The following is a 19,255-nucleotide window of genomic DNA, read 5'->3' as shown; positions in this document are numbered from 1 at the left end:
GTCCACCCAAGTCAGTGATGCCATCCAGCCATCTCATCCTCTGTCGTCCCCTTTTCCTCCTACCCCCAATCCCTCCCAGCATCAGAGTCTTTTCCAATGAGTCAACTCTTCCCATCAGGTGGCCAAAGTATTGGAGCTTCACCATCAGTCCTTCCAAAGAACACCCAGGACTGATCTCCTTTAGAATGGACTGGTTGGATCTCCTTGCAGTCCAAGGGACTCTCAAGAGTCTTCTCCAACACCACAGTTCAAAAGCATCAATTCTTCAGCGCTCAGCCTTCTTCACAGTCCAACTCTCACATCCATACATGACCACAGGAAAAACCATAGCCTTGACTAGATGAACCTTTGTTGATAAAGTAATGTCTCTGCTTTTGAATATGCTATCTAGGTTGGTCATAACTTTCCTTCCAAGGAGTAAGCGTCTTTTAATTTCATGGCTGCAATCACCATCTGCAGTGATTTTGGAGCTCAGAAAAATAAAGTCTGACACTGTTTCCCCTGTTTCCCCATCTATTTCCCATGAAGTGATGGGACCATATGCCATGATCTTCATTTTCTGAATGTTGAGCTTAAAGCCAACTTTTTCACTCTCCACTTTCACCTTCATCAAAAGGTTTTTTAAGTTCCTCTTCACTTTCTGCCATAAGGGTGGTGTCATCTGCTTATCTGAGGTTATTGATATTTCTCCCGGCAATCTTGATTCCAGTTTGTGTTTCTTCCAGTCCAGCGTTTCTCATGATGTACTCTGCATAGAAGTTAAATAAACAGGGTGACAATATACAGCCTTGATGTACTCCTTTTCCTATTTGGAACCAGTCTGTTGTTCCATGTCCAGTTCTAACTGTTGCTTCTTGACTTGCATACAAATTTCTCAAGAGGCAGATCAGGTGGTCTGGTATTCCCATCTCTTTCAGAATTTTCCACAGTTTCTTGTGATCCACACAGTCAAAGGCTTTGGCATAGTCAATAAAACAGAAATAGATGTTTTTCTGGAACTCTCTTGCTTTTTCCATGATCCAGCGGATGTTGGCAATTTGATCTCTGGTTCCTCTGCCTTTTCTAAAACCAGCTTGAACATCAGGAAGTTCACGGTTCACATATTGCTGGAGCCTGGCTTGGAGAATTTTGAGCATTACTTTACTAGCGTGTGAGATCTTAGCTAGTCCTAGAGTAAATAAAATTGCTGAAAACCAAAGATAAAGAGAAAATCTTTAAGGCAGCCAGAGGAGGGGGAAAAAGACATATTACATCAAATGAACAATAGTAAGAATGACCACTAACTTATCAGAAACAACTTAAGAGAGTAATGAAATGATGATTTTAAAATGCTACAAGAAAAAAAAAAAAAAGCTGCCAACTTAAAATTCTACATCCAGCATAAATATCCTTCAAAAATGAAGGCAAAAGAGAGCAACAAAGTCCAGAATTGTCCTCCTGACACAAACAAGTAGACAAGTAGACAAAACATAAATCAATTATTTTCAGACACTAGGTAACAGGCAGTATGGAAATATGACCTCTGAAAGAAGGGAAACAAATGAGGTCAACCCAAAGACTGCCCTAGTTTTCTGTTTGGAACAACAACAAAAGGAGGGGGAACCCAAACAGAGTCAACAGTCTCACCGAGTTCAGGTCACAGAGCTCAGAATTTATGGAGTCTGAGATGGGTAGGATTTGCAGGGCATATGATTATAAAGCTAGAAACTAAACGGAAACCCTCAACAATGTACAGAAGAGGCCTCTGAGTTTCTGGCTAAACACCAATCTGCATATGTGTGTTATGTAAACCTATGAGACTCTCAGAGGAAAACTTCTAAGAAAAAAACAAATATTAAGGAGCTCCAACAACTCCCAGAGTTTACACAGGGCCAGGATCATTCCGTTTCCACCAGCCAGGATGAATAAACCGTGATGAACACGTAAGGCAATCAAATGAGACACAAGAAGGAACATGCCTCAGTAATGGGCCCAAACTAGCCCTAAACTAAAAGCTATTCTAGAACCGCCCAAAACCAAAACCCCAAAAACCCCGAAAACAAAAGTCAAAAGATCAAGCTGATCCACAAAGTAACTGCCTGCCAGAATTAAACTTAATACTCAAAAAAGGAAAAAAGAAAAAAAACAAATATTCAATACCATAATCCCATAAGAAATTACCAAATGTATGAAAAAATAAGAAATGGTCATCTATAATCAGGATCCAGGAGTGGCAGGGATAAAGAGAATTTTAATAAAAGGACTTCAAAATAGCTATTAGAAAAGAGTTCAAAGGCTTAACGGAAAACACAGACATAATAAAAAGAAAAACCCTAACAGAAAAGTGGAAATTAAGTATATCTGACAGAAGAATTTAACTGGATGGGTATAACAGTTTGTTAGACAAAGGAGAATTTTTAAAAATCTGTGTTCTTGAAGACTGGTTAACATAAACCTTTTACAATGAAAAAAAGAAAAAAAGATTGGAAGAAAAATGAAAAGAGCTTCAGTGATCCTGTGAATTAATATTAAGTGGCTAAATGACCATACGTAGGACTGCAGTCTTAGGAAAAAAGAAATACTTGGGAACTTAAAAATCTGAAGTTAGATGGCTAAAAATTTTGCAAATATGGTGAAACAATATACCCACAGATCTAAAAGTTCAATAAAATGCAAGAATAAACATAAAACCACACCAAGGAACATCATAATAAAGTTGCTGAAAACCAGCGATAAAGAGAAAACCAGCCAAATGGAAAACACACACTACATATAGGGAAACAAACATAAAAATCACCACAGAATTCCTATCAGAAATTATGCAAATGAGAGGATAGGAAAATAACATCTTTAAGGTACTAAAAGAGGGGAAAATCCTAAAAGCCTAGAATTCTGTAACTATTAACAATAACTTCCCAAACTGAAGGCAAAATGAGAGAAAGTAAGAGGAGAGACGGAAAGAGAGAATGTTGCACTAAAGGAAATGTTAACAGTTTTTCAAACAAAAGGAATATGATACTACATACAAACCTGAATCCACATGAAGAAATGATTAAAATGAGAGAAATATGAAAGACATTTTTCTCACCTATAATGGTCTAAAAGGTACAACTGCCTAAAAAAGTAAAAAAACCAGCAACAGGGTTAAAGCACACATATCAAAATGTATGACAAAAATGCACAAGAGATGGGAAGGAGAAGCTGGAAGAGTAATATTATGTATGATTCTTACTTATGAAGTGGCATGATAGTATTTGATGGCAGCCCTTAAGTATAAGGGCTACCACTAAAAAATTTTAAGAAAAATGTTATAAACCAATAGAAAAAATAAAATGGAACCATAAAAAATAACCCATCCAAACAAAGACAAGGACATTAAGGAAAAAAAGAATAATAAACAGTAACATGATACATTTTAATCCAACCTTATCAATAATTACATTCAGTGTAAATGGTCTAAGGTAGTTGTTGGCAATCTTTCTCTATGAAGAACCAGAAAATATTTTATGCTTTGGTCTCTGTCCCAACTACTTAACCTCACCACCTGCAGCACAATAGCAACTACAAGCAATGGGTAAACGAATGAGCATGATCATGCTCCAACAAAACCTTACATACATAAACAGGTGGTAGAGTTTCATCTGACAGCCAAACGTTACCAACTCCTGGTCTAAACACACCAAATTAAGAGAGACATTATCAGACTGGATTTAAAAAGTTAGATACAACTACACACTGTTTACAAGAAACCTACTTTGACTATAATGATAGACAGGTTAAAAGCTTTTAAAAGGATGGAAGAAAATATACCATGCAACAACGGTAAATATACCATTAATCAAAAGAACACAGAAACTTCAGAACAAGGGAAATTACCAGGAATAAGAAAGGACAGTTCATGGAGGCCAATTCATTAACAAGGCTTACAAAGTGAAAAGTGAAGTCGCTCAGTTGTGTCCGACTCTTTGCGACCCGTGGACTGTAGCCCACCAAGCTCCTCCATCCATGGGATTCTCCAGGCAGGAGTACTGGAGTGGGTTGCCATTTCCTTCTCCAGGGGATCTTCCCGACCTAGGGATTGAACCCAGGTCTCCCACACTGCAGGCAGACACTTTAACCTCTGCGCCACCAGGGAAAGCCCTTGATTGTTAACAAGGCTTAACAATCCTAAATACGTATGCACCTAAGGGTGCTGTAACAATGCTTGAAACATGGAACAAAATCTGATAGAACTCAAAAGAGAAGCAGAGAAATCCAAAATTGTAGGTGAAAACCTCAGCTGTGCTCTCAGCAACTGATAGAACAGGCAAAAAAACTGGTAAAAATATAAGAAGATTACAAAGGCCAATCTAACCTAATTGACATTTAGAGAACATTCCACACAGCAACAGGAGAATACACATTCTTCTCAAATATACACTGAACATTCACCACGATATACCATCTGTTGGGCCATAAAATAATAAAAAAGCCTAAGTTGCCTGGAATTATTAGGTTTGTTCTATAATCACAATGGCATTAAATGAAAACACAGTAACAAAATAGCTGAAAAATTCCAAATAGGTTAATTATTTGACAAAACTCTTTGAAACAACCTATGGGCCAAAGAAAAGTTATAAGAGAAATTAGGAACTATTTTGAATGTAATGGTAATGAAAATTTATGGCTTTAAATGTTGATCATTTTTCAAAAAATTAAAAATCAATGATTTAAGTTTTCACTTTAAAAACTACAAAATGTCAAGCAAATTAAAACCAAAGTATAGAGGAAGTAAGGAATTAGTAAAAGATAAAAAAACTTAAATCATGAAATAGAAAACAGATAAATCCCAGAGCAAATCAACAAAACCAAAAGTCAATTTTTGGAAAGGACTGATAACCCCTAGCTAGAGTAATCAGGAGGGAAAAGAAAATAAATCCAACAACCAGGAATCAAAGAGGGAACACCAGTACATATCTTACATTAAAAGAAAATACGGTTTCATAAAATGTGTAATTTATTTTTCAAGATGATAAATTCGACAAGTTAGATGAAGCAAATTCCTCAAAAGACACAAATTACCAAAACAGACACCAAAAGAAATAGAAAATCTGAAGAGTCTTAGACCTATCCCTTTAAAAATCAAATCCTTGATTAAGAACCTTTCTACAAAGAAAACTCCCAGGTCCAGATGACTTCACTGGTGAGGTCTATCGAACACTTAAGGAAGAACATCAATTGTACCCAAACTCTTCCCTTAAAAAAAGGAAGAGGGAACACTGCTGGTAGGAGTATAAATTGGGAAACCCGCCTTGGAAATCGTTCTGTTAGTTTCTCATGTTAAACACACCTATCCCATACACCTAGCAATTGCACTTCTAGGCATTCACCCAAACATACGTGTCACAGAAAGCCTGTATGGGTATGTTCAAAGCAGCTTTCCTCATAACAGCTGAAAACTGCAACAATGCTTACTTTTATAGTAATAAACCACAGTATATCTATACAATGAAACACTAGTCAGCTAACTGAAAGGAATTAAACACTATTACATGATCACTCTGTTACATGTATCAGGATGAATTTATATTTCAAACAAGAGCTTTATATAATTTTTATGCCCAGGAAAGTTTGAGAACTACCGGTATAGAAGTACATAATACAAAAACAAAAGAAAATATAAGGAATTTGGATGGTATATAAATTAATCACTGCCACATACATCATAATTACATCATAACCTATACGTAACAGTTGTCATCTTCCATAATTGCTTAATTGCTATTTAAATCATGTTATGATACGCCTCTGTTCACATTCAACTTTCTACTTATTTACTTTGCTGCTGCTGCTGCTAAGTCACTTCAGTTGTGTCCGACTCTGTGCGACCCCATAGACAGCAGCCCACCAGGCTCCCCCATCCCTGGGATTCTCCAGGCAAGAACACTGGAGTGGGTTGCCATGTCCTTCCCCAATGCATGAAAGTGAAAAGTGAAAGTGAAGTCCCTCAGTCGTGTCTGACTCTTAGCGACCCCATGGACTGCAGCCCACCAGGCTCCTCCGTCCATGGGATTTTCCAGGCAAGTGTACTGGAGTAGGGGTGCCATTGCCTTCTCCGACTTATGTACTTTAAGGAGTACTAACTCCAAATTTTAGTTTTCAGTCATTTAACACTAATTTATCATGAACCACATCCCAAACTGTGCATTTTAGATAAAGAATCCTGTTCACCAGTTCCTTTGCTTTTCTTAAAGTTCTACCTTCTTGGTACATACTGTTTTGCCTAGTTCTTTAATAGTGTTATTCTTACTTTTTGCCGCACAGCCTTGTCTTGCTACCTCCTTTAAAACTGAACCAAAAACTCATCTTTTCCACTAAGTACTAAACCACCTCAGATTCTTTCCAAATTCCCTCGGCACTTGAAGACCTAGCTCCTAATAGATGTATTTATTTTACTGAATTTGGACATCTCTTCTTAATGACTCACCAACTCCATCCCCTGGATTAAAAGAGTAGAACCTTGGGGGAGAACTGAAAAGATTACAGACTTCTTCAAGGCTCTTTCTCTTGTGCCGTTTTTACTTTTCCCTCATAAGAGTAGCCATTCTATTGCCAGAGACTTGAGCTCCATAGGGCTGGAAAGGTAGGAAAGAGAGGTAAAGAGATGGTTAATTAGAGCTGCTCTGGCCGAGATTTTAAAGGTAAAAAAAGCCTTTGGGCTTCAGTATCTGTTCAGACAACCCCGCCAGCTCAAGAAAGCAAACAGGATTCCAAAAAGAGACTAAAGTGAAGAATAAGGAAGTGCATTTGTCTACGAATTCCCTGTTATGCTGGATGGCATAACAGGATGTGGTACACTATTTCAAGGACACTAAAATATTTCTGGCTTGCTGGCAGTAAATATTTCTATGTATTCTTTGTAAGGCTATGTGGTAGGTGTTTGACTAGAGGTGGGCAAAATTTCAAACAAATATTTTAAAATGTCTACATTCTTGAGCTTAGTGTTAACACTGGCAGTTACTTTTTGTTCCGCATGCATTATTATTTAGGAATTATGGTCATTACTTGTCTAATTTCAAAACTTTCAACTACAAACTTTATACCTTCCAAATCATATCGATAAAGCTGACCATGCTCCTGAGCTAGACCCATTATTTCCAACTGATCACTTATTACCTATCCAAAAAGCAAACTACTTATCTGAAAGCAAACTCTGTGTTTCCCTTCTCTCACTTGCACATATTATTCTACCACCAAGTCAGGAACCTTAGACTCATCTTCAACTTCCTTAAACTCCAAACACAAACCAAGTCTGGAGGAGTTAAAACTCCTATGTATCACTGAAATCAGTGCTCTTGTTTCTATCCCTATTACAAATTCAGACCATCATAATCTCATTCTTGAATGACAATTATACAGCCTTATATGGCATCTTTGACTGTGATTTGCCTACCAGAGGCCAGAGGAAATACCTCATTCACTCACTCTACTGTATGTATTGTTGTTGGTTGTTCGGTGGCTAAGTCGTGTCTGACTCTTGTGACCCCATAGACTGTATAGCCTGCCAGGCTCAGGAGTGGGTTGACATTTCCTTCTTCAGGGGATCTTCCCAACTCAGGATCAGGTTTGATCCTGCACTGCAGGTGGATTCTTTACCACTGAGCCACCAGGGCAGCACTGCTGGTGAATAAATGTCTCCATTACCTGCTCCTCTAGGCTGCTCTCTTTATTACACCTATAACTGTTTTTAAAAGACCAAACTATTTTTTATCACTTCCTCATCTATAAAAGAAAATAAAAACCCTAGCTTGTACTATTGCATTTTGTTCCCATTCTACCTTGGTTCTAGTCTGACTCCCTAATTTTCTTTTGTACTTATTCTGACAGATCAAACTTCACCCTTTTCCTTAAACACACTATGCCTTTTATTTTTAAGAATCTAGAATAAACAATAACTCAGTACAGCTTATTTTATTTTTATGAGCACCCTTATACAATTTAAAGCCATTCAGTTCAGTTCAGTTCAGTCGCTCAGTCGTGTCCGACTCTTTGCAACCCCATGAATCGCAGCACACCAGGCCTCCCTGTCCATCACCAACTCCCGGAGTTCACTCAGACTCACGTCCATCGAGTCAGTGATGCCATCCAGCCATCTCATCCTCTGTCGTCCCCTTCTCCTGCCCCCAATCCCTCCCAGCATCAGAGTCCTTTCCAATGAGTCAACTCTTCGCATGAGGTGGCCAAAGTACTGGAGTTTCAGCTTTAGCATCATTCCTTCCAAAGAACACCCAGGGCTGATCTCCTTTAAAATGGACTGGTTGGATCTCCTTGCAGTCCAAGGGACTCTCAAGAATCTTCTCCAACACCACATTTCAAAAGCATCAATTCTTCGGCTCTCAGCCTTCTTCACAGTCCGACTCTCACATCCATACATGACCACCGGAAAAACCATAGCCTTGACTAGATGGACTTCTGTTGGCAAAGTAATGTCTCTGCTTTTGAATATGCTATCTAGGTTGGTCATAATTTTCCTTCCAAGGAGAAGCATCTTTTAATTTCATGGCTGCAATCACCATCTGCAGTGATTTTGGAGCTCAGAAAAATAAAGTCTGACACTGCTTCCCCTGTTTCCCCATCTATTTCCCTTGAAGTGATGGGACCAGATGCCATGATCTTCGTTTTCTGAACGTTGAGCTATGTTCTGAATGTTAAAGCCATTAGCTAAACCTATATAGAAGTGGAGAAACAGACAACACAGTCAACTCTCAGTTAGCCTATTTTCATAGCCTTATTAACATGGTCTATGTAGACTACCTGCTGAGCTACTTCCTTATTGTAAGTTACGGTTAAAAAGTCCTCAGTTACTGATGTATTACTCTCCTTTTGATCAACTGGCACAAAGAGAACTACAGCTCAATCTTCTTCACATTCATTCATTCACTTCCTTTCTTTCATCTTGAACATCTTCCTTCACCACTTCTGCTGTTTCTCTCTTGTACTTCTCTCTTCCTACTTAAAGTTTTCACAGCATCTTCTTTGTCCATCCTTCTCAAGAGAATCGGTATTTCTCTATCACTCTTACTGATAGAACACTTAAAAATTTACAAAGTACTTTCACATTTACCTACTCACTTGGTTCTTGGAACCTCATTTTTTGAGGGTGCCAAAATCAATAAATACAAAATACGTGTAACAGTTTATACACGATAGATGTCATCCTTATAAGTGAAATATAAAATATTTTCTTACATTTTAACTCACATTTAAAGAAACTACAATTTCTCTCTTCACCTTCTCATCTCTTAAAACAGTTCAAGCCTTCTCCTACTTTCATAGCAAGAACATTAATGCCTGTTTCAATGTTATCCAAATGTTTTCACACCCCTCTTTCAGACCACTAGGAGAGCCCAGGTCTCTGGACTCCTACTCTGGTGTCTTTTCCACCCAAAAACTGTTTTTTGTTAATGTTTCCCTTAGTAATGCCCATTAATAATCCAGCATTTTATAAAGTCAACAGGAGAAACATTTTATGGGCAGCCAGCACTAACAGTAAGACTATACAATACACTAAAACATTTTTATTGTTGTTTAGTTGCTAAGTCATGCCCAACTCTTTGCAACTTCATGGACTGTATCCTGCCAGGCTCCTCTGTCCATGGGATTTCCCAGGCAAGAATACTGGAGTGGGTTGCCATTTCCTTCTCCAGGGGACCTTTCCGACCCAGGGATTGAACCCCTGTCTCCTGCTTGGCAGGCAGATTCTTTACTATTGAACAGCCTAGGAAACCCAAAACATCCCTAGTTTTCCTTAAAAATCAATAATTTAAGGAACGTCTTTAAGTCCTCTCAGAATACCTAGACACTGTCTCTTCTGGTAATGACATCCAAAGCTGCCACAGCAAAGGAGTACAACCGCATTCCATAAACCCTAAATGATGACAAGTTTGAAGAGCTGCCCCCTAATATATCCGGAAATGTTTAGGGTTAACAATAAAAAAAAAAAAACCAGGGCCTCAGTCCCAATTCTACCACATACTGGCCAACTTGGGAAAGTTACTTAACTTTTCTGAATCAAACTTCCTCTTTGATAAAACTGAATGCCACCTACATTTCGAAACTGTTAAAACAGAATTAAATCAAAGCACGATGGCAAATCTCTTGGCCTGGAACATAATAGTAAAAATGGTAACCCCTTGTGTAATTATTTTCATGTACAACAACATTCTTGTTTTCAGAACCTGGCCCCACAACACTCAACATGTTCCTCCTTGGACTTTGTGGCCAAGCAGTAACTATAATGAATGCCTTCAAGGAAGTTATCGCCATGACTTCTGGATCCCCTTCCTGGGTCACAGCTCAGGCTATAAATATAATTTGGACTATCTTCTCCTAAATGCATTATCTTGTTCTCTGCCACACAAAAACTCATCGAAGGATGTTCCGGTAGCTTCTTCTTGTTGGCTTGGCTTTTAACTGCTTGGAACGACACACGGAGTCAGCTGCAGTCAGCTGCAAATCTGGCAACTTTCAATGCCAGTATGTCTTTAAACCATTTATAAAAATGTTAAATAAAATTAGTCCCAGCACCAATCATCTGAAGAGTAATAAGGATGGCCTACTTCTCATGTTAATAACCAAGGTCAAAGACTAAATAAATAATTAGATAAATTAGCTCCCCTTTGACTACATGCATATTTTAACTCTTACAGTACCTGGACTTCTCCCAACAGGTTATATTTAATGTTTACTAAGTTTATCCTTCAGCAGTTTTCCTGATACAAAGACACACCTAGTACATAGAACCTAGGACCAATGCTAGGGCTAAAACTCCTACCAAAGCCCAGTTGCCTTCAACATTCTCTCTCCAACCTCTAATTCTTAACTTTCTTCCTCTGACTACCTGCCGCATATGCAGGCCTGAAGTTCAGTTCCCAAATCATTTTCATTCCATCATTTTATCTTTCATGTTCCATTTTAAGCCTGTGTATTTATATGTATAATTTAAATAAGCTTCTATCCTTTTCAATTGCTTGAAATACCACATATGAATTCTTGATTACCACCTCTAACTGAAGACTCTGGCTCAGATTAGAAAGACTGGATATTATTCCTGTATGCAGGCATGCATGCTTAGTCGCTCAGTCATGTTGAGCTCTTTGTGACTCCATGGACTGTAGCTCCACCAGGCTCCTCTGTCCAAGGAATTCTCCAGGCTAGAATACTAGAATGGGCAGCCATTCCCTTCTCCAGGGGATCTTCCCGACCCAGAGATCAAACTCTACCTCCCCAGTCTCCTGCATTGCAGAAAGATTCTTTACCATCTGAGCCACAAGGGAAGCTCTGTAGTTTTCCAATAAAATAAGGAAGTTATTATTTGAAGACAATCCCAGAGCAGATAAACTCATTTCAAAAATAACTGTTTCAAAATTATTTTCACCACTGCTTTTCTTATTAGTTTTGATAAAGATACAGTAACTGAATGACATCTCACCAAAGGGAAGGTAAATTTAATTTTGATGTGAACCAGCATGTAAGTAAAATGCTTATATACTATTAGTGAACTTGCAGACATATATTCTCCCTATATGTATTTAGCAATCATGTCACTATGGTTTCCCTCAGGGCATTCCTCAGAATTTGTCACCTGCATGGAGAATTGCTGTTGTTTAGCCTCTAAGTCATGTCCAACTCTTTGCGACCCCATGGACTGCAAACCACCAGGCTCCTCTGTCCATGGGATTTTTCAGGCAAGAATACTGGATTGGGTTGCCATTTCTCCTGACCCAGAAATCAAACCCACGTTTCCTGCACTGCAGGCAGATTCTTTACCACTGAGCCACCAGGGAAGACCAGGTGGAGAGTAAAGACAGGTAACTTTCAGTTAAACTATTCAGATGCAAACTTACCCAACACCAACAGTCCAACTCAGCCAATTACCCTTCAAGATTACTTCTGCTCTAACCAGATACAAAAGCCCTTTCCCCTCTTTAAAAGTAGGATAGCTGGATAACTCAGATGAAAAATTCATGATTAAGTGGAGCAAGGCAAATGATTTACATTTTCCCTGTCACTCTCTAACATCTACACTGAGGCTAAGAAAAGTAGTCTGCATGGTCTGTATCTACTCAGTCCATATACCCATGAACTTTCAATATGACTAACAGGCAATTCACAACACCATAATTATTTTTAAATACATGAAGAAAACCAACTTAATGAAAAATTGAGTAATGGTTTGTTGTTTTTTTTTTATTATAGCATGGTATTTACCATATCTTTTGAAACCATATTTAACTAAATATTTTATTCACATAATTAGATTAGATGTGAAGAAAAGATCTGTATGTCTGCTGCTGCTGCTGCTGCGTCGCTTCAGTTGTGTCCGACTCTGTGCGACCCCATAGACAGCAGCCCACTAGGCTCCTCTGTCCCTGGGATTCTCCAGGCAAGAACACTGGAGTGGGTTGCCATTTCCTTCTCCAATGCATGAAAGTGAAAAGTGAAAGGAAAGTCGCTCAGTCGTGCCCAACTCTTAGCGACCCCATGGACTGCAGCCTACCAGGCTCCTCCATCCATGGGATTTTCCAGGCAAGAGTACTGGAGTGGGGTGCCATTGCCTTCTCCAGATCTGTATGTCTAAGTTGTACAAAATTCCTAAAAGTATGTCATGAGGCCAAAAATGAACAGCAAATTGTAGTAATTTCATAATCTTTATTATAACAATTTATCAAAAGAGGACTAAGGGTTGGTCCCTCTCAAACAGTAAAATTCTGTACTAATGAAAGAAAAAGAAAATGACTCTGGAAACTTTTGGTGACTCCATGTAACTCTTAGCCCTGCTGGTCAGCGTTACTTCAGAGTAAAGGGATGACCCATGTGTTTATCATCTGAAGTACCACCAAAAGAATGCCTACCTGAGATCTAAAACAAAATAGCTGAAATCAAGTACTGGCATAATAAAAATGCTTTTGAGCTACAACTTATTTCTTATTTTAATCTCAAACGTGTAAAATAGGCTCAATTCAATGAAATTCTAAAAATAAGGGCAATTTTTAAATATTATGTGATATAACTTAAAAAATAATTGAAATTAATGTAAAAAAAAAAGGTATTAAGAAAAAGTAAGCTCCTGTGTGACTGCTTCCCTGGTGGCTCAGTGGTAAAGAACCGCTGCCAATGCAGGAGATGCAGATTCGATCCCTGGGTGGGGAAGATCCCTTGGAAAAGGAAATGACAACCCACCCAAGTATTCTTGCCTGGGAAATCCCATGGACAGAGGAGCCTGGCAGACTACTGTCCACAGGGTCTCAACGAGTCAGACACGACTTAGCGACTAAGCAACAACAACAAATAGAAGACAAGCTGCTATAACATCAACTGAAGAACCTGATGAGGACGAACTCCAAAATGTCCAGGAGAAAACATCTGCCACTGTCACCATAAAACACATTTGCTAAACCACATGTTCTTGAGACTAGTGAGATCTGGGCTATAGCAAATCAAAAAGAATTAAATGCTATAAAATTGGAGCTAAACAAATGTTATCACTAAAACCTAATAGTTGAATGAATGAAGTCATCAAAATATCCACTCAATAGAAAACAATGTTCAATGGTTTTCTCATGGTTCCATTGGGAGAAGGGGGTTGCAAATAGTAAAAGACCTTACAGAGACCTGGTTTCCTCATCTAAGTTTAACAAGGAGGCCTGCAGAACTCACTGTATTTTCAACAGAATATCTGCAAATCAACTGTTAACATTTTAATTCTAGAATAATGAAACTTCTACAACGGTCTCCCAGTGACATTCAGAACAGCCACACTCACTATAACTTGACAGATATATCTAACTCAAGTTCCAAGGTGAGCAGACTAATGACTAAAAATAAATAAATAAAGGAGGGCATCATTGCTCTAAGTGTCCCTTAAAGCAGACTGTTATTTGATCATGCATTTATCTAGGAAATTTGTGTAGCCACAAAGTGACTTCATTAATAGCAAGTAAACAATTGGACACATAAGTGCTCGTATATACCTAATGAACATTACAAATGATATCTAATATTTGTTGTACCCTTACTCTGTACTTTTAATCCTCACCAATACCCCATGAGGGGGTATATTTACTAACCTCACTTTACATGTGAGGAAACTTAGGTACACAATGGTTAACATAATTTGCCAGGGATCATGATGTTATTATACAAATCCAGTCTTTACTACAACTATGATCAAAATCATGTTTTTATAATTATGCAATTCTACTACTGTTCTTTTTAAAGGTACTAAAATCCATTTTAACAAAATCTCCACACATATTTAAAATAATAATTTTTGTATAACTTATTTTTAAAATATCTGAGCCTACCGAACTGAAAAATTTTTAAGCAATTAAGTTTTAGCATAAAAATTACAGAACACTAGCCTACTCTAAGAAGTTCACCTACTATTTCAATCTAGATGACAATGAGAGGGAAACATCAGCACTTGCACTAACAATGCTGCATACTGTTTTAAAATGTTCAATAAAAGCTCATCTTATTGTATATCATTTCATGTATAATAGTAGTCAACCCAAGTTTCCCCATCCTTAGAAGGGAACATCACCCATAATCCTAAAACCACTTATAGTGGGCACCAGAATGCTTTAGAAATAAACAATGTGAACATGATAACGTAGAAAAGCCCTGCACTAGAGTCCAGAGACCTGCCACCAATCGTGGCTCATCACTAGCTAGCATTTTAGACCCTTCCACTGGTCTGGGTCTCAGTCTCCTGATCTGCAAAATAATCATATCCAAATTCTACTCTTCCAGCTCTAAAAGAAATGTGACTCATACACATAAATCTTTCTTCCAAGCTTCCTATTCTCACTCTTTTAGTTATTACCATTACTTTGCAGGCATTATGCATTATTTTTCCTTATTTTGACAATGGGCGAATAGCCCGTTCTAAACAAAGCTAAGAGGAGAAAGCCTTTCTGACCACTGGTTTGCCATAAATGAGTCTGAAGGTGAATAATGTAGAAGCTATTATAATGTTAAAAGGTGTTAGGTTTCAATATTTCAGGCTACTGTTTTGTGTGCCAGTACATTCTCCCTAAGGACAAATAGTAAAATTCAAGGACAATAGGGAGAAAAAAATTTAATTTTCTATTATTTATTCAATAACTAAGAAGGTGCCAAGTGAATATAACTAACAACCTTTTGCAGAAATGTTTTCTCTGACAGATGAATTACATTTTACATCAAAGTGAAAATATGATCTACAAAATTTTCTCTTATGCTTAAATACTCCCTTAAAAAAAAAAACTTTTATTTTATAAATTGTGATGAATCAGTAAGATATATGATTGTGAAAAAATTAAAAATCTAGCTGTGAAATTCTTAGCTTCCTCTTCTAAGAGACATGAAGAACCTCCGTGGGCTGCCACAGAGGTAGATTCTGTGGACTAACCCTGGTATGAATTTTCTATGCTCTTAACTCATTTTCAAGAGTGTTATGCAAATACAAGATTATTAAACTTAAACTAAGCTTCAGACAATAAAATTCCCAACTGTTAGAAAAATCAAGCTGATTTTTGTATTGCTTTCTAGAGCTGCTAGCCTACCAAATATCTTCCCAGTTCAACAAAGTTAAAATATTTTAAACTTCTATAAAATTTGTGGTTCAATTTTATATGACCTTGTAAAGAAACAATTAAAAACAAGGGAAAGAAAGCCCGTGAATTACTTATTAATCTTATAGAATAAAAGTCATTAGCAACCTGTAATAATAGTACACATCAGTCTAAACGTTAAACTGGAAGGAAGTAAACCACTGCTATGGATGGAGAGACCTGAAGGAGGGATCTTCAGCAGATGGAGAAGCTGCTACAAGAGGTGCAGTTTGTGAATTTCAAGGTGCAGTTTGAGCAAAAATAATAACCGGGAAAACACCATCGAACGCATACATACATTTTAGAAGGTAGCTGCCAAGGTCCACCTTTTGGTTGGAATGCCGAAAGAAAATGTCAAAAATCACCTCGTGACTCCAATCCTCCAGCCTTTCAAAGTTCAGAACCAAGCCAAGATGAGCGCTTAAACTGTTTCTGAGCATCCTTCTTTAAATACAACGCCCTCTCCAGAAAGTCACTTCGCCTCAGCTACTTGAATTCCCAAATCCCAGTACCAAAGAATCTTAGGAGCCTAAGTAGTTGAGGAGGGTCTTCCAGCCCCAGCCTGAGCATCCCTTTCCACCTCAAGTTAAACTCCGGAGGTGCTCCAGACACTTCCCCCAGCCAAGTTTCCCAGTTCCCTCTCATCTCCCGGTGGACCTTCTCGTTGACCTTGAGGACCCCCGGACTGGAGCCTCAGAGCCCAGTATCTTGACGGGTGCCCTCTTCCATGCAGCGCGGGCAAATGCCCCACAGTCTCTGGTGACCCCCGAGACTGGCCATGACCCTGATCATGAACGCCCTCCGACTAGCCTGGAGCGATCCCTCTCCCCTTAGGCGCCCCACATTCCTCCAACCAGAAAAATTATTCAACGAAATGCATTGAAAGCCTACCAAGCGCAAGCTCCCACTATGCGCCTCACGGTCTGCACCGAGCTCGAGGCCCGGGTCCGCCGTCCCCCGCCCGTCGTCCTCTTCCCGGCCAGAGGGCCGGAGCTGCCTCCGCCCGGGATGTGGAAGCGCCGGCCAGAGACGGACTGCGCTCGGCGCGAGCACCTGGGGCCGGAGAGGCGGCAGCTAACGGCGGCGCGGGGGCCGGGGAGCGCTCACCAACCAGGTCGGCCGCGGGGACACTCACCGGTCGGGGCGCGCGGGGCGGCCTCATCCAGGGGCACCTGCGGCCAGGCAGGACGGGCCCGGACGGCGCAGTCACCGAGAGCGAGTCTGCCGGCCAGCCCGCCGGTCCCGTCCGGCTCCCAGTGACTGCCCGAGTGAGCGCAGTCTCGCTTCCTCCGGACGGAGCCCGGGGACCCCAGCTCTGCCGGATGCCCCCTCCAGGCCCCCACCCCTTTCCCGGGCCGCCTCCCCCTCTTCACCCTTTACCCCTCCCCCCACCCCCCAACCCCCACCGGAATGGAAAATACCTCCCGGGGCGGGGGGCGGTGGCGGCACGCCTCTCTGAAGGGCAGCCTACCGTGACCAATAGCAGACGGGGCTCTGGAGGGGCGGGATTCCTAGCGGCCAATCCGAAGGCGTGTAGGTGAAGGCCGAAGGAGGGAGGCTGGGAGCGAGAGTTGGGCGGCCCGGGAGTCAGGGAGGTCCGGCCGCTCGGGTACGCTCTGTGCGCGGCTGCCATTTTGGAGTCGGGCCGCTGCGACGGCGGCCGGGTCCGGCCCGGGGGAAAGGGAGGAGCCAGTCAGATGGGAGATATGAGGTCACGTGGGCTTGAGGGGCGGAGTAAAGCGGGCCCAAGGGGAGGGGTCGGCGGCGGCGAGTCTCTGGATCTGAGCAGGGTCACGTGGTCCGAGAAGGGGCAGTGGTGGGCTTGAGGGCGGAAGGTCAGCCTTGAAGTGGTGGGAGGAGGAACGCTTTGTCCCTGGTTTCAACTCTGTTAGGGAAAAGGAAAGGAAAAATGTTGAATGGAGGCCTGAGTTTCTTGTCGGAAAAGTGAATGAGTCTCCCTAGTTCCCTCCAGCAAGGAGCCTATTACTAAATTCCAAGATCCACGGGAACCTAGGCACTTCGTTTAATTCAAGTAATCCCATCCCTATTGCCAGCTGTCACGAACATGACTCAGATCGGATGGAGGGGTGTCTCCCACTTTTTGCTTGCAGTTTGGCTGGAAGGGCCCCCCGCCCTAGAAATGGCTAAAAGGATAAAAGCATAGTTGAGGTAGTCCAACTCCACCAGGACAGGCCATCTGGACTTATAGAAGCCTTGTCATTCACAAACTTACCGACCTCTTTTGTGTTAGACATACCCATGGTCGTATTACAACACCTCCAAACAAAACAAACTATGAGACCCTGTCTGGCTCTCAGCCGTATTTCAATTCTTGCTTCCAGTACAGACTAAATTATGTTCCTTACTAATCCACTGAAAGTGCCCCTCTCAAGGCCACCAGTGACATCCATATGATCGAGTTCAAGGGTCGCTTGTATAAAGTGATCTCTTGCAGTAGTTTCTAAGGTCTCCCCTCACTCCAGTTTCCCTAAAACCATAAACTCTCAGATTGTATTTCTTTTCAGTTAACCTTTCTAACTCAATTGTGTTGGCTTTTTAAGAGAGTCCCAGGATCTAATCCTTAGTCCTCTGCTTGGTAGGTACAGAGTCATTCTGCTGCACACTAAGGTGGTCTAACCATTCTGATGACTGAGTGTACCTTTAATGAGGTTCCAATCTGCCTGTCTTAGTGCTTTTGGATATCTCCACCTAAATCTAATCTTGACACATCCAAATCGGAACTGAAATACCATAAGAAGTCCACAAAACTTGCTCCTCCCCGTCTGTTATCTTCTTTGATAACATCACCATTCATTCACTTAACCAAACCAGAACCTGGGAGCAATCCTCCAGGCTACTGCCTCCTTGCTGTAACACTTCTGTACCCCTTTGAGCTTTGTCCCGTTGATTATCTTTTCTAATTGCCCTTTCTCTCAATTTCAACAGCCATTGCCTCACCTGGGCCATTTATTCATTAGCCAGTATTTACTAAGCATTTTACAATGTGCCAGGCACTGTTTGAGGTGCTTAGGATATAGTGGTGAACAAAACTGACAAAGTTCCTGAATAGGGTGAAATAAAGCATATATGAGTAAAGTAGCAAATTAATAATTCAGGGGGTGATATACACTATAAAGATCTCCCACCAAAAAACAGAGAAACATTCAAGAATCTCCTGAAGTTTTTGCCCAGCTCTTCACCTCAGTCTCCCCCTCCATCCTCCTCCCCCAGCCTCCCCACCCTGCTTAGTATCCTCTCATCCTTCCTTCTTGTTCTCAAAGAAAAGATGGCCCTGATTGTTTCATCTGGAGCGATTTTACTTCCTTTCATCTGTGAGGACTTCCCTCTACCTTTTTGTTAGGGCTGCCTCAATACCAATCCCCCAGCTATGAGATAAGCTACTTTGAGGGCAGGGGTCAGACCTTACACATCTTTGGGCCTCCACAGTGTCTTGGCTCAGAATAGGTACTTACAAAATGCATATTGAAATGAACTGGGGAAATCTCCTGACCCCTGAAGCAGGCTGCCACTAAAGCATCTTGAGCCCAGTCAGAATGGAAGGTCAATAAGCTCATCTATTAGAGTGTAGAGGCTGTGATGCCTCCTGGCAGGGGGCAGGGTAATAAGTGGATGAGATTACC

At 40.6% G+C, this 19,255-nt stretch overlaps 1 protein-coding gene across 5 annotated transcripts in view; it reads right to left on the bottom strand.

The window, feature by feature from the left end:
* Positions 1–17,173, bottom strand: part of SOCS5 (suppressor of cytokine signaling 5) — a 65,943-nt gene extending 48,770 nt beyond the window's left edge. The window contains exon 1 of one of the 5 annotated variants that reach the window (XM_061432266.1): positions 17,086–17,173. The gene's annotated coding sequence lies outside the window, so the exon portion shown is untranslated. The other 4 variants (XM_061432267.1, XM_061432270.1, XM_061432269.1 and 1 more) reach the window with 4 other exon arrangements.
* Positions 17,174–19,255: the final 2,082 nt, after the last annotated feature.

Source organism: Bos javanicus, chromosome 11, assembly GCF_032452875.1.
Source record: "Bos javanicus breed banteng chromosome 11, ARS-OSU_banteng_1.0, whole genome shotgun sequence".
NCBI lineage: Eukaryota > Metazoa > Chordata > Mammalia > Artiodactyla > Bovidae > Bos > Bos javanicus.
Note: the sequence above shows the minus strand (reverse complement) of the source record. Positions and strands in the feature narration are given on the sequence as shown.